The sequence below is a fragment of the Crocodylus siamensis genome, chromosome 1 (genome assembly GCF_052110815.1).
Source record: "Crocodylus siamensis isolate JL-2025a chromosome 1, ASM5211081v1, whole genome shotgun sequence".
NCBI classification, from domain to species: domain Eukaryota; kingdom Metazoa; phylum Chordata; order Crocodylia; family Crocodylidae; genus Crocodylus; species Crocodylus siamensis.
Genome location: NC_143395.1, coordinates 300901909 through 300917650, shown reverse-complemented (window position 1 = coordinate 300917650; position 15742 = coordinate 300901909). Strand labels below are relative to the sequence as shown.

General features: G+C 40.4%; 1 long non-coding RNA gene across 1 annotated transcript in view; it reads left to right on the top strand.

Moving 5' to 3' along the window:
* LOC149874695 (uncharacterized) overlaps nt 1-15742 on the top strand; it is a 27255-nt gene extending 11513 nt beyond the window's left edge. The window contains exons 2-3 of the long non-coding RNA XR_016438392.1: nt 6746-6858; nt 15717-15742. This is a non-coding gene — a long non-coding RNA (uncharacterized LOC149874695). The remainder of the gene's footprint in view (nt 1-6745; nt 6859-15716) is intronic.

Here is a 15742-nt window from a genome sequence, read left to right as displayed (position 1 = left end):
TCTTCTTCCCTTTCAAATATACCATTCTTGTAAAGTGCTAGATGTTGTTATTGCTGTTATTGTTATTATTCTATTACTATAAAAGAAAGCAGAAAAAGGGAAACTTCAGAAATACAAAAGAAGGGAAGATTTTATAATAAGACCTAGACAGCTATGTTACCACAACTTAAGCATGAAGAAGTGGCAAGTAATATTTTTCTCCTTGCTTATTATGGAGATCAAGTTGCCATTTTTGTGGTTAATATTAGTTTCCTTCTGTTGCAGTATAAACCTTTTTAGGTTCATACAAACTTGAATTAAAGATGTGGTATCAGACTTTATTTCAGTTTAACCAAAAGGTGGGGTATATTTTTGACACCTTTTTCCTTGTTTTTTAGTTTTTTCATGGATAAAACCATCAGTAAATACAGTTTCATCCTCCTCTGGTGACCTATTCCATTTAATTATAAGGAAATAAGTAGTTTCACACTGGCCTTCATTCAACCCCATAATGTTAACAGGGGTCTTTCTGTAGACTTTAGTGGGGTTTGGATCAGAACCTCCAGAACAGAATATATTCCTCCACTTCAGCCCACCAGCTCCCTCCCCTGCACCATCTTGAACAGTTACAAACCTGAAAGTATATGGTGACTGTGCAATATTACTGTAACCATATAAAGAAATGGCCTGCTTCAGATGGGTTCTACTATTGAGTGCTTCTCTATCATACATTTCACATCTGTGACAGCATGTTAAGGATAAAGGTTCTTATAGCCTTAACCCTGAATATACATATAAAAAGAAGAAACAAATTAACTAAAAGATAAAAGATATTGATGGAAGTATATGAGATGCTCTTTAACATGCGTATTATTGACTCAATAGATTGTTACGGCTTCAGAGCTATTAGGGTCTGCTGTGTCAATGTGTACTTAGGGACTGTTTAATATGCAGATGGTTGACATGACAGACCTCAACCATTACAGTCTATCATGTCAGTAGGGATACATGCATATGCACTTTGAGAACCTTCCAAAACTCCTTTTAAAATATAACTATTGTGCATGCATAGCTGCTTTTTACAAATAAAATAAAAAGCTGGTTATTTTCAATAGCTAGAGACTACACAGAATGGATTAATCAGTAACAGGATTTCTTTCCAAATTAAGCCATTTTAAGTATAGCATGTACAATTGGTGGGCCAGGGTGTAATCTTAGATATGAAGCTCCTATCACATCTAGTAAAATTAGCTTTTGCACTTGTGCCTGTGTATAAGAGATCAAAATCTGTCTGTGTGTCTGTTTGAAGAATATAGTTTTGTCTTTTTTGAAGGGTAAGCGAGTGTTGTCTCTTTTTCCATTCAAATAATCTTCAGTAGCAATTAAATAGCTTATGCTACCTAAGAGATCAGTTATTACAAGATAAGTAGCATGACAGTTTAGAAAAACTGAGGAAGTCTTTGATTATTTACTAAGTTTTGATATCTTCTTTTTGCCTGAAAATGCTAAAAAATGAAGTATAAGATACAACATGAAAGACTCATTTGAACATCATAAGGAAAAGAATCAGTAGTTTTGCGTTTCTTTTCCTTAACAACTTTTCTTTTATTAAAATAGCAAAGCCAAGTGTTGTGTTTAATAAGATATACTTTTTCAATTTTAACATCAAATATAAAAATATAATTAAAATATAGCTAAAAAAATTGACATTTGTTGTAAGGTACAGTACTGCAGTGTCTGTTTCTACAGTTTCACATAACCTTGAGTGCATTAGATTCTTCCATTAGATATGAAGATTTTTTTTATTGATTATTTTTAAGGTCAGTTGTCCACTCATATTTTCAGTCACAGGTTCATTGACATGGGACTAGTAATATTAGTAGGGTGTTAAATCTAGATCATTTCCAAAATGCGTAGCATAGTTCTAACATGAAAATGGCAAGAATAATGTTCAAATAATGATGTGTATGTAACGCTTTAGAGGCCTTTCCTTTTTTTTTTTGAGTTATAGTCAGCATGCAAATGCTTAAATGAAATGATAAATGCTTATAATCAGATTGATGACACTATTATCTTTTGTCCTTTCTACTACCTGGCCCAACAAGAAGAGTATCATGGTAATCCTAAGGAACCTTTGTTTGAGTGCCCACAAAGATGGAATGAAGCATATAGCAGTATTTCTCACCATTTCTCACACAGTGATCTCCAGCTCTCCAGCACAATTTCTGCAGGACTGCCAAAGAAACTTAAGGAGGTGGTCTGGGAAAAAGGGGAAAGACACACTTGAGGCAGAAGAACTTCTAAGGGTGCCTATACATGAACAGGGAGGCTGCTCTGATGCTCTGTAATTCCAGCATGTTGGAACAGACTCATGTTGGAATCGAGTCTGCTGGAGCATGACAATTGCCACATTCCAGCACCTCCTGCATCTCATGTATAAGTGTCCCTGCACTTCAAAATGGTGGTGGGGGCATTTTTTATAAAGCTTGTTTGGTGAGGTTTGGATAAAGTGGCCCAATGCCATTTTGAAGCATGGGGACGCTGATACATGAGATGTCTTGGAGCTGCTCTAATTACAGTGCCCCCCTCCCTCTCTCTTCCCCCCCAACTCCCAAAGCACATGTACAAACACCCTAAGATATTACTGCTTAAAACTGCACTAACTCTGTCTAAAGAGTGCTCTGTGAGGGGTCACTGAGAGGCAGATACCACTAGTGGTGTCCGGGTGGAGAGGCAAGCCATTATCAAATCATCAGCTTGTCATGGTATGATGTCACTATTAAATAAAAAAAGGGCCAGGACCAGTGCAGAGCCAAAGCAGACAAACATGTATGGACTGAGAGTGGCTACAGGTTTGCACTGCTGGTGCCTACAGATACTCAGTCCATGCAAAGACCTGACTGAATCCTTTGCTCTTCCAATAGCTTAGTTACTTTTTTCCTAAAGTGCACCTATTGGAAGTAGGAAAACTACTGATTAAAATCTCTTCCTTCCTTTTATTCACCCACAAAAAACACATGCTAAAATAAAACTTGAGAACCTTTCCCCCTTAAATGTTACAAAATAGGTAAATCGGGTGCTCCTTTTCCCCATGGTTTTGTGTGTGTATAGGAAGATAGAGCCCCAAATGAGCTGCTTATATATTGTACCAGTTAGATGATAACCTGGTTTTTCACTGTGCTGCACAGCATAATTATTTTGAACTTCATGCAGGTAGGCAAGTCAGATCATCTCCTGCCACTTAAACTACAGGAGATATGATGTAGTTGTATATGTGATCAATATTGGGTCTATGATGTAGAGTTGAATAGTTCTAATTCCATTCTGCAGAGGGCAGCAGGGTGGATGAGTATTAAAATATATTCTGTTCCCAGCATAATGAAAAAAAAATCAGATTTGCATGACAAAGCTAACCTTGGTAGCTTCAACTTATACTGTGATCTTGGGACACCTATATGATCACTTAACTGTAAAGTCATTACTGCATATTTATACATACACTGCTTGGAATCAGTTAATTTCCCATTACTATTACTTTGTATCTAGATATTTTCACTTAATTCAGTGTAACATGCACATGTGTGTGTAGTAAATATATGTGTGTGTTTATATCTGTAAATATAGATACACACACACATATAATGTGTGTGTATGTATGTGTATCTATATTGAAAAACACACACACATGAAATCAAAGCACCATATTACCCAGTGAAAATCAATAAAGTGAAAATGTAGCTATTGACAGCACTTGTAATTTTGCCTATTACAATGGTGTGCCTTTTCTTTGAATGCAGAACACTTTTATGCCCCATTAAAGCATGGCTGACATAGCTTTCAACTGCTCACAAATGCTGAGATGTTGAAAAACATAACATTTACAAAAGATACATCTGGTGCATATTTATAAGGATCAGAATAAGGAGTCATTTAAATAGTTCATGTGCCATCACCATATTAGGAGGAAAGTTTCTCCAGCCCCATACGTGAAATCAGCAATGAAATGTGTACTGATATAAATTCTACTTATATGATATTGCATGTCTGGGTACTGAATATACCAAAACAAGAGCATTTTGAGCTATGTACACATCTCTCCAGCTGAGTAGTACATATATCCATTTCAGTGTGTTCATATTTAAATCTACATGGTCAGCAGATGATCAGCTGATTTGTTGAGGGGCAAACATTTCATGCTGTTTCATAGAAATGTATCCCTGACTGCTAATTAAAATACGTCAGTATTTGCTTTCTCGATTCCTTTCTAAGAGATATGTGAGAACAAGCTAGAAATCGGTGAATAAATATGTAGATTGTGATGCAGCTGATGCATTTAATTCAGCAGATGAACAGGATGTACCAGCTTATTTTATGTCAGATAATGTGTTGAGAAATAAAAAATATTTGGCCCACTTCTACCAGTGTAGTGTAGTACTTGAAATAACCTAGGAAGCCATGTTTTAATTAATGTTATAGGTCATGTTTTAAACAGATCAAGGCAGAGAATTTAAAGTAAAACTGATAGTCTCTTTTGGTCATATGAATATAATTTTCAATTTCTGTGTATATAATTGAATTTAACCTAATGTGACCTAATCTTTTTGCACCCATCACTATGGTATCTGGGTGCTAACAATCTTACTTAAAGCAAAAGTCATTCCAAAGGACTTCTGCATGTCATTTGGCTGTAAATGCATTTTTTTTCCGAAATAAAATGTTGCTTATCTCCAAGGTAAGATTTGTCAAAGATTTTATTTTATTGTTAGACATTTACACATCGAGGGTACAGAAAGCACACCATTTACACAAAAGCATTTTCTTTATGCACAATGTATGTAATTCCCAAAATTGCATGCACAAATTTAGGTTTAGCTTGGGCAAATGATAGAGGGAAGACAAATGTGTAGGCAGGTTTTGAATCTAGTTTAAGTCCAGGGTGTCTAAAGATCCATGTATCTGACAACAGGCTGAAAGCTCTCATCCCATCATCTGATACTACATTCTTAATTCATGCACAGCGCTGAAAACAAGGCCTGACAATAAAACCTCTGAGTGATACCATCAGGGATGATCACCTCTGGAAGGTTTGAGGCTTTGGTGACAGCAGGTGAGGCAAATTTGGCTGACCAGGTTATGCTCTCCCCATTGCTAACTGATTGAGCACAACTCTGGCCAAACTCTCCAGCACAATGGGCAGTAGCAATACTAAATCAATCTTTGTCTCTTGCATTTGGGCTGAGAAAAGCTGATAGGGGAATTCATGTTATATCCCTTGGTGGTATATAAGTATTAAGCTCTATGAGTAGTCATTATTGCTGTTATTAATAATAAATATTAAGCTACTATTTCTAAACCTGTCTTGCATCCTAGTAGCACATATTTTTAAACCTGTCTCGCATCTTAGTAGCTTGGATGTTTATGGTCAAAATATAGAACTCTTTTCGAAGAAGATGATCATTTACTTGATAGGTTGTAAAGATGAGCTGACCTACTGCATCACTTCGTGTTCTTTTAATTGGATAGCTTTTCCTAATGCCTGATCTACCGTGTCAGTCTGGCAGCCATGCACTCTATCTGTATGCCCACCAGGAGCCAGATTTTAATCTCAGATGCATGGCATGCACTCCTCCTCTCCACCTCATCCTCTCACCAGAGAGCTGTTTTCAAATACACCTCTATTAAACTACTTTATTTTAAAAGGAACAACTGCCTTCTCCCTTGGGTCCCCTCAATTCAAGGGGATAGGTGTGCAAGGACAGTAGAATGCATGTTTCCAGATGTAGCTAGGCCTGTGCTATATGCATGGGAGATTAGAATTGTCACCTGACATCTACAGACTAAAAATCACTGTGATATTTTTTCATTTTGGTCCCTTTGCTATTTTTATTTTAGGGTGTTTCCAATAGATCAAATACAATTCAGCCTTATTATGGACTCAACCTATTTGTCAAATTTTGTTTTTCTCTGGAGTGGTAAGAGAAAGCATTTTAAAGTAATATATATCATTTTCTATTTATACATCTTAAAAACAGCTGAAGGTGATTTCTCCCCCAACCCCCTCCAAGATCTAAGAAAAATAATTACACTGGGTTGAAATTTTATAAGTAAAGTTTCAACTGAGAATAGATTTTTATTGCCAAGATATATAATAGGTGTTTTTGAGAGGTCATTAACTTCAACACTATAGTCAAGCAGTGTTACAGCCTACACGGCATCATTCGTTAAGCAATTAAGTTACTGATAGGCTTTTACATTTATTTACCTTTATGGAAAGATATGTTTACTCAACCTGAGAACAAATCAACATGAGGAGGCGGAAGTTCAGAGTAAATTTGACTAATGATGTTGTGTTTTCATCCTTGGAAGAAAATAAAAAGCCTTTCTGCTTTTGATGCCATTTTATCTCCATTGGAAGAGATCCGAAATGATCCAGACTGTCATGTGAAAGCTTAGTTAAGCTCAGATCCCCTTTGATTGCCTCTGAATGTCTCTCTCAGTTGGCTCGTACCTCCTTCATATGATACAGCATACAGCACTTCAGTTTGTTTATTAAACAGTACTTTAACTTTTTAGACTTAATGTTCTAATGATTCAATCTTTAAGCAAAATATAGGGGGGAACTTTACCACTAGAAGAAAATTCAGTGTGGCCTCCCTGGTATAATGTCAATAAATTCCATCTGAGCATGGCTTTATTAAACTACAAAACTGACTACTTTATGTTATACTTCTCATTGAACCCTAATTATCTCTTTATTTCCTTATAGGCTTTTACCAGTTTCTCCAGCCTTGCTTCTGTGGATTTCATAAGCCCTGTTTCTCCAAATGATGCTTCAGTGTCACCTGTGATGGAATCCATTATGTGTGAACATCACCATGGGTATCTCATTTTTTTTAACTTTCAGTTTTTAAGAAGAGAACAATAGATATGGACCTGAATCTGGAGCTGTTCTGTGGGCACAACTCCCATTTAAATCAGTGAGAGATCTGTACATACAGCAGCTTTAGACTATGGCTGAAGTTGAAGGCAGGCTCTGTGCAGTGAGGGCCAGACATATCCCTCCCTTCCTTCCTCCTGTTCTCTCACTTTCTCCTTCTCTCCCCAATTTATTTGGTGCCCTTCCTAAAAGACTCAGGGTTTAAGTGATCAGAAACTGGTTTAAACTTGTAACCAAACAGCTGTTCATTGCACATAAACCAGTTTGAAAATGGCTGAAACTGATTTGAGATAAACCTGGTTGAATGTAGTATCAGACTTAACTGATTTGGCTCAAACTGGTTTATCTAATGTCTGTCTCAGACCCCTTGCTGGTTTAAGTTAAACCAGACTCCCCCAGCATCCTGGCATGCTCTCTGGGCTGGGTGGAGCTCTCTGCTCCACAGCAGGTCTGGCCCCTCCCTCCTATTCCCTGGCTAGAGCTTGGCAGAGATAGCAGACATCTGCCTGGCTTCCCCCTGCTTCCACCTCCCCTCCCCACTCCATGCTAAGTAGGGATTGCCCCATCCCCTGTGCCTTACACAGACACTTCTCAGCATTAGCTAGCAGACTACATGCTGGCTACAGTCCTGTGGCAGATGGGACAAAGGCAGAATCAACAGGTAGCTGATAATGTCCCTCTGTTGTTTTCTTAATGGGGTGTTAAACACTGAGTTAGGGGTGATAAACACTGTGGTATCAATTCCTTGCTGGGCTGGTCAGAAGGTGGTGGAGGGGAATGCCTCCTTAATCAGGGTGTCCTGCCAGGGCCTGGCCATGCCCCCCTCAGCTCAGTACTGTGGAAGGGAAGGGAGGAATGCTCTAGCACACCCCAACTTCTAGCATAAGTCAGTGCAGGCATGTGCCTGCATTTTCTCAGTCCAGAGGGAATGCCTGTGTTGTTACAAATTGGTTCAGCCTAGCTAGGTTAGACTAACCTGCAAAGATTGAATCATTTCAGGCTCAGGCTTTTTGAATGTCTGTCTCTAGCCTTATAGACTAACTAAGCTCTATATCTAAGATATAGAAATGATCTTATTTAGTGTATAGATCTACCTTGCCTTATGACTTACAATAACTTACAATAAAAGAACAGAATAACTTATAAAACAGGAGAATGGACAAGAGAACAAAACAACTTTAAAGATAACTAGAGTATAAACAGAAAACAGAGCCACCCCTGAATAATATCCCATCTTAGCTTTTTTTGCTAAATGCCTATCCAAATAGGAAGAGCACACACCAACTGCCAAGAATTCCTCAGGCTGACAAAGGGTTTTTAAACCTGAAAGCCTGCTAAAAAATTTTTTCCAACTATTTAAGTTGGTTTAATAAAAGATATCAGATTCACCCAAAGAATCTTGTCTGCCCATGTCCTTAGACCAACACGGCTACAACCTATATCCCTGTATCCAAATAGAAAGGTCTTACAGCATGCCTGAAAGATGTCTAGGCTCAGGCTCTGACAGGCCTCAACTGGGAGGGGGCCCTAGGCCTGAGGAGCAACTGCTGAGAACAATTTAAATGAATATACAGTGGACATATCCTCTGCTACTATGAATCAACATACGTTCACTGGCTTCAGTAGAGTTCTACTATGAGGCTTCCCCTTAGATGAGGATTTTATTCCTGAATTTTGTGAGTTTGGGATTTGCAGTTATGTGATCGCACAGCTATTAACACTTTGAGACCAGAGAATCCTGTGCTTTGGGATCCATACCCAAAGACTGGGTTCTGCTGATAATTTTTTAATTATAGGAAGTTAGAAGACAACGTTGTTTTGCTGCATGCACACTACAATATGGTCTTTCATGCCTGGGGAAAAATTTGGAGTTCCTTAATTGGGCAAAAGCCCTTTTACGGTCAATTGCAGTTGTGCAAAATTAAGTACAAAATATATCCAATATTTATTGTAGCATGCTGTAACTCTGACCTGCAAAAAACACTTGTCTTCATATTTAGATTACCAATTAGAAGAAATTGGTAGCTGCACCAAAATATGCGATGTTTTTGTGATGTAGGGGAAAAAAAAAACTTAACTGGGATTAGTTTAAATCACATATGCTATTCATTGCCTTTGTGATCTAAGCCAAATTTGAACCCAGGTGTTCATTCTTCATTTGAACTCAGACATTATCTCATTGTACAATCTAGGTGCTTATAACTCATCCAAAACTTGTTCTGGAAGCATAATATGGTATTTTGGCTCTGAAATGATTTCATTGTTAGGCTGAGTGTTACACAGATGGTATTTTAAATATAAAATTCTTTTTATGTTTCTTGCAATTTCATACTTATTTCATTACCTCATTATTTATGTGAAAGGGACACCATAAATATGAAATATGTTCAGTTTAAAAAAAGTTGAGAGTAGTTTCGATACCTTGCCCTGAATCTTTTGATGCTGTTGGCTTCACTGTCACATTTTCTACTTTAAAAATATATTTATGTACCTAGCTGCTGTGTGACGGATCCACACAAACAGCAGGGGGAAATAGTCTCACTTAGTTGATTATAGGAGAGAAGTGGCAAAATGGCTATGCACAAAAAAATGCTACCAAATGCAGAAAGAGAAGAAAATGAACAAAATAAAAAAATATTTTTGCCAATCTCTCTTATTTCTAGTAATTTCTTATTACTTACAACAGCAGCAGGGAAACAGTTTTCAGACGAAGATGTGATCTCTAAACCAAGGGTATCTCTCAAATACAAAAATATATTCATTAAATAAACATTAATTATGAGAGCTGAAGCTACTCATTTAAATCAATAATAATAACCAGGAGGAAGCCAAATCATAGTAACGCATTAACTTTATTTTGCTGTTCAATATGCTATAATTTAAAATAAATTCAAATAGTCATAATCATTCAGCTCCATATGCTGGAAATGGAAAAGTTACCTTAAACCAGCTGCATATTGCAAGAAAAATGAAAGAAGAGGTGTTTTCAAGAAACAGCATATAGGGACCAATCCTCAGCAGATGATTTACACCAGCTAAAGCCCTGGCCCATAATTGTAAGTAGCAGGTGTCATGATGAGCTTTTTCATGGAGTTATATGTTGACGCCTTTCATTAAGGCAAAGGTGAATGTGATTTTTTATTTTACCCTTTTTAAGTGCTGAAAGGGAAGTATATTCTTTCAGGAAAAGAAAATCTAATTTGAGGATTTTATGTTATTGAAAATTGTGGGCTCTTTGCCTAAATTGTATGGGATTTTTGTTCTGTTTCATTTTGTATTGCCTTATTCAGTAGGCCAAATCCTCCCCTGACTCACACCTCACTAATTCTGATGTTTGACAAGTCCATTTCACCTGTTCAACCTGTTGGAGTTCCCACAGCAGGATCTGTGGTAGCTTTTTCTTTCTACCCCCTCTCTGAGATGCATTTTCTGCTCTTTAGATGCTGTGGCACAAAGTCCCACACTGTTAGAAAATTGAGAAAGAATGAAAAGGGTCACTAAAGTATCCCAGCAACTCAGCATATATCAAGTCTTACATACAGTAACAAGGCTTTTTTTTTTTTACCTTTCCAAAGGTAGAGGCCAGATTGTGTCCAGCTGCTTCACGTTGGCAGAAGAGTTGAGTGGACATTAAGGCCATTTCTAGACATGCTCACTATTTTCTAAACCATATTAACTGATCAACATGTTAACAGTTTGAATCAAATTTCTATTCGAGTGATCTTTGACCATCAGCTTCTTAACAGACCCAATTCACAGCCTCTGTGTGTGGGCTTATGTGCTTAGCACTTGGGTTAGAATTAATTAGGAAATGATAATAAGCCTGTTTAGGCACTGCTACCTTATTGCAAACCTATCTAAAGTGTTGTTCCAGAAGCCCTAATGTGTGCAATTGAGTTGAGTGTTTATGACCATCTCAGCCAATGTGTTGTGGGGAGGGAGGAAGGAGGTTTGCCCTCTTCTTCACAGACCAATGGCCCTTGTGCTTAGGCAGGGCTGCGGGCTTAGTCAGAATACTGATACTTAGTCATGGTAAGGTGTTGTTGGCACATTTGATTTTGTAAAGGTGCCTGATAGCCTCTGTTGTGTTGCAGAAACCCAACTGACTTTCCCTTGCTTGATATTTGCAGTGCTCATCTGCCAAATTCCTATGGCCTCTTTTTCCTAAAAGCAATGCTGTGTTTACGTACTAATTAATACAGTTTAAATTGCCTAGTTCGGACTGCCCTAGTTTGTGTTAACTTTAATCCTCATTCAGCGAGGATTAGTTAATTCAGACTGGAGTCAACTTTCATTTAGACTTCAGGTGTCCATGTGTATATAGTGACTGTTTTAGTTCAGATTAAACCTAAAAAAACATGACATCTATAAATGGCCTGAAAACTTTCAGCACTCCTGTTCAGTGGCTGGTAAAAACTATGATACTTGCTTTCCTTCAGAGCAGAGACTATTCTTTTCTTGTACCCTCATTACATAAAATTCTGTTTCCTCTGAATGTCTAAATAGCAGGTTTTAGACACATAAATAAGAAAATGCCACTTATGTGCAGATAGTGATTGTATTTCTCTAGCAGGATGGATGCGTAAGCATGCACACATAGACTGATCATGTGCAGTAGGCTGCACTATGTACAGAGATGACCATAGCAGGGTGTGGGGCCTAGGGCAAATCAGCTTGTGTGGGGCCTGGACGTAGAGGCGGTGGTGGCAGGGAGCTGTGGGTGGCAAGCAGCTGGACGCAAGGCCAGGTTGGCTCTGCGGGGCCCCCCAAACCATGGGGCCCAGGGCAGCTGCCCTGATTCACCCCCTCCAGGGATGGCCCTGACTATGTACATCCATTATGTATGTATACTGGTGTTTTAAATCCCCAGAAAGTAGGTGGCCAAAAATACACAGCCAGCCAGTGATGGAGTCTGAAGGAAGAGGAGGGCTATAAATATGTTTTCTAGCCTACTGGCTCCTTTAGGCAGGTTTTGATTCCTGAAGAGCTCCTCAGTCACTCCTTTCAAATGAAACATATTCTTTTCAACAAAAAAGAAACAAACAAAACCCAAGAAAAAAATTCCCACTGTTATGTCCCAGACACTGGGAGGGGAACCTCCTTTTGCTCTGGCCCCAGCACAACAGTAGCGCCTTGGTGTAGCAAGCAGTTCAAATCGCAGCCTGCTTCCTTCTCTCTTGCAAATTGCTCTCTCAAACATTGTACCTTATCTGCTCCTCCCTTTTCAGTTTTAAGCTCCAAGTGGCAGGGGTGATATGTAGGGGGTGCATGTGGGTACACATGTACCCCCTGAGCATGGCAGTGCACCCCCTACAAAAAGGCACCGCCAACACTGTTGGCAGCGCCTGTGGGCGGTCACTACTCACCACCCTGCCACAGCCACTGCTGGTGGCATCTGCAGGCAGTCCATGATCCCCACTGGCTGCCACCACTGCTGTGCCGCCCCAGCTGCCAGGGGCACGCGTCGTTCATGCCAAGTGGGACACTGCTACATTATCCAAATGCTTCACAGCTTGGCTTTCTCAACAGGGCTGACTGTTTCCTCTTAAACGCTAAGTACAGACAGTCAAAAAGCCTGAGGTTAAATCAATTCAATCTTTGCAGGTTAGTCTAAATTGTGTAGATTGAATTGATAAGCAACAGACATTCACCTTTGATTCTGGAAATGCAGACACATGCCTGCAGTGGCCCAGGTCAGGAGCTGGGGGGCACTATAGCATGCCTCTATGCTCAGCTGGAGCAGACTGGGGTGGGGGCAGCTTGCAATGGAGGTGCAAAGTATCCTGGGATGCTGGGGGACTGTGAGTTAACTTGAAACTGGAGGGGATTTGGGCATAGGCAGAGGGAGAAAAAATTATTTGGGGAGGGCTGAGCATGTACATGTATGACCATGCATGCACTCCTCCCTTTCAGCGGGTAAGTCTATGGGGGAAGGGGTGGGGGGAGGTGGACGCCCCTATGGTGAAGGAGGGAGTAGAGCAGAGGCAGGGGCTGGGATGAATGGGGCCCCAGCCAGGCTGGGTCATGGGACAATTGGATCCCATGTAGCTTGTGCAGATGCAGGCATGGGGTGGGGGCTCCCACCACTATGCGCATCCTGGTGGAGGCCAGAGGGACATGTGCCCCTCTGTTCTGTGCCCAGGGTGGAGGCAGGCTGCCCACTACATGCTGGGCTCTGCACTCCGCTGCCACTGTCTCTGGAGCTGCATGATGCCATGTGTGTCCCCACTGTCAGGCTGGCAGGGTTCATGGTGCAGCCTAACAGTGGCAGGCACATGGCATTATGCAGCTCTGGAGGCAGCAGCAGTGGGGCACAGAACCCAGTGCTCAACAGTAGCCCACCTCTGCCCCATGCACAGATTGGGGAGCTTGTGCCCCCTGGGCTGTTGCTGTGTGCACACAGCAGCAGAAGTTCCCCACACCCCTGGATGATCCACCCTGGCTTTGACTGTCCCATGATCCAGCCCAGCCAGGGTCCCAATCATCCCAGCCCCTGCCCCTGCCCTGGTCTCTGCCTCTTTCCCTCTCTCTCCTTCACCGCAGGGGCCTTGATCTGCCCCTGCCCCTTTCCTGTCACAGAATAGACTTATCTGCAGTGCTGGGTCATGATTTACACATCAGGCTGAGATCCTGGCTGCGTCTGCACCCCTCCCCACCCCTGCTGCAGCTGCTCATAGCCTATGGTTGGTCTGCTCTGATGCCCTGCCCACTGCCTCATGTATGGGGCAGAAAGGAAGGTCTGAGCCCCATTAGCCCCGGCCTTTTGCTGCCTATGGATCTGGGACAGAGATTCAATAAACCAATTTAATCTAAATCAGTTAAGTCTGATTGTACATCCATCCAGGTTTATCTTAAATTAATTTTTGGTAATTTTGAAAGTGGCTTATGTGTATTGAACTTCTGTTGTGTTACAGATCTGAACTGGTTTCCTATCACGTATACCAGTTTATGTATTATTTCCATCCTTAGTCAAAGGGACAGACCACGCTGTTACAGGGGCCCTCCCATGTTTTAGGACACTTACCCAGGAAGCTGGAGACCTGGGTGACAGGCCTCCCTTACCCAGAGGGAATTTCAGTATTTGTCTCTACAACCTTGTAGCACAGTGCTCTAAACACCAAACTATAGGTCAGTCCAGAGTTTGGTATGCCTTTGGATGTTGGGCCCCTGAACAGACAGGAGAAGGAGGAGAACAATTCAGGGTGTGTGAGGTCTGGTGAAATGGATATTGACCCAGATGGAAACAGGTCCTGCATTCTACCTTCAAACTTTTGCTCCCAGTAGGGTAGGAACCTCTCAATCTATTTTATCCAATATCTATTAAATACAAAGTACAGGAGCTTAGCTTCAAATGGAGCACCACAGGCAGGGTCTCTCAACTTCCTAATCAGTGGCACAGTGCTTAAAGTACTATGCAGTATAGTCAGAGAGATGTAGGTTGAAACCCTACTTGGGTGAGGTGGCTTAGGACCCCAGTCTCATTTCCTGGAAAAGTGCCCTAACCACTCAGCTATTGAGAAAGAAATATGGGAGGGCTTCTCAAACTTTCTGCCATCTTCTCCAGAGCTTGTACATGTAGCCTATGCACATGGGTTTACACATTCTGAGTTTTTGTAAAAGAAGGTGCCGAAAATGGCCATACAGATGGCTAGAAAAATGATAGATATGTAAAGGGGAACTAAACTTCCACCCATCACCTCAACATGGAAGAGGAAAAGAGTAGGTTTGTATTTCCCATTTGTGTGCATATGGCATGTTTTTGAGACCTATAGCAAAACATGGTCCCCTTGTACACTGGTGAACCTAACAAGGCACTTCTGCTCCTTAAGCCTCTTGTACTCTTACTAACAAAATGAGAGGCTGAGCTTATTAGGCTTAGTACTGCTCTCATAACAGGTCAACACTGTAGGCACTGACTAAATATTCCTGAGTTCGTTTTAAACCTTTTCACTTGGGAACTGGTAGCAATCTGGGTGGAGCAGAATGAAGCTTTGTGCCAGATGATTACCGAAATATTTACTCAACTTCTCACAGAGGTAGCCCACATAGAGTTTTTTGCCAGTATGATACCATGCCTGGTAATATCCAATGTTGCTTAAGATTGCATTGGAGACCTACCATCATACTGCCTGGGAATGCCCACTCACAAAGAGGGTCGACTTAAGTTTGTGGAGGAACAATCTTAACTGGGGTTGTCCCTGACTTTTCCCTGCTTAACTCTGTGACATTATTCTAACAGTTTTGAACTGTGCTGTTGTACTCCCTCATCTGAATAAAGAGGAACCAGGATTTTGCCTTGGTAGGTCACATTGTTCCTCAATGCAATGTGGGTATGATTTAGTTCTGGATGAAGCTCAAACGAGGTTTGGTCAGGATATATGCCCATATGTTTGGAACCTCACTGCTTTTGCTGGAAAAAAAATAGGCTATAAACCTCATGAGAATAGCCTTCCACACAAGATGTTTAGCATTTCCTGCTTCCATTTGGGCCAGAAATATTGCAAAGCCAACTTCTTTTGGCCTAGCTTCTCCCATTCTTTGTTTTGATTGAAATTTAGAAATACAGAAGGTCAGAAAAAGAAAAATAGCAGAAGACTGAAGGGAAGTTAATTTTTTTCCAAATTTAGTAAAGGTTAGATTAGGATTTAGTTTAAGCTTTGGCTGAAACTTTGGCAGGGAGGGGAGGGAAAGGATGTGTTTATTTTAACTGAATTAGTTCATCTGTCTTTAACATGATTATATTTAAGTGTGTATCCGTTTTTATGACACAGTATAAAAGAGTCTGTGCTTCTTTTTTAAGATCTGTGCCTTCTGGGAAAATTAGGT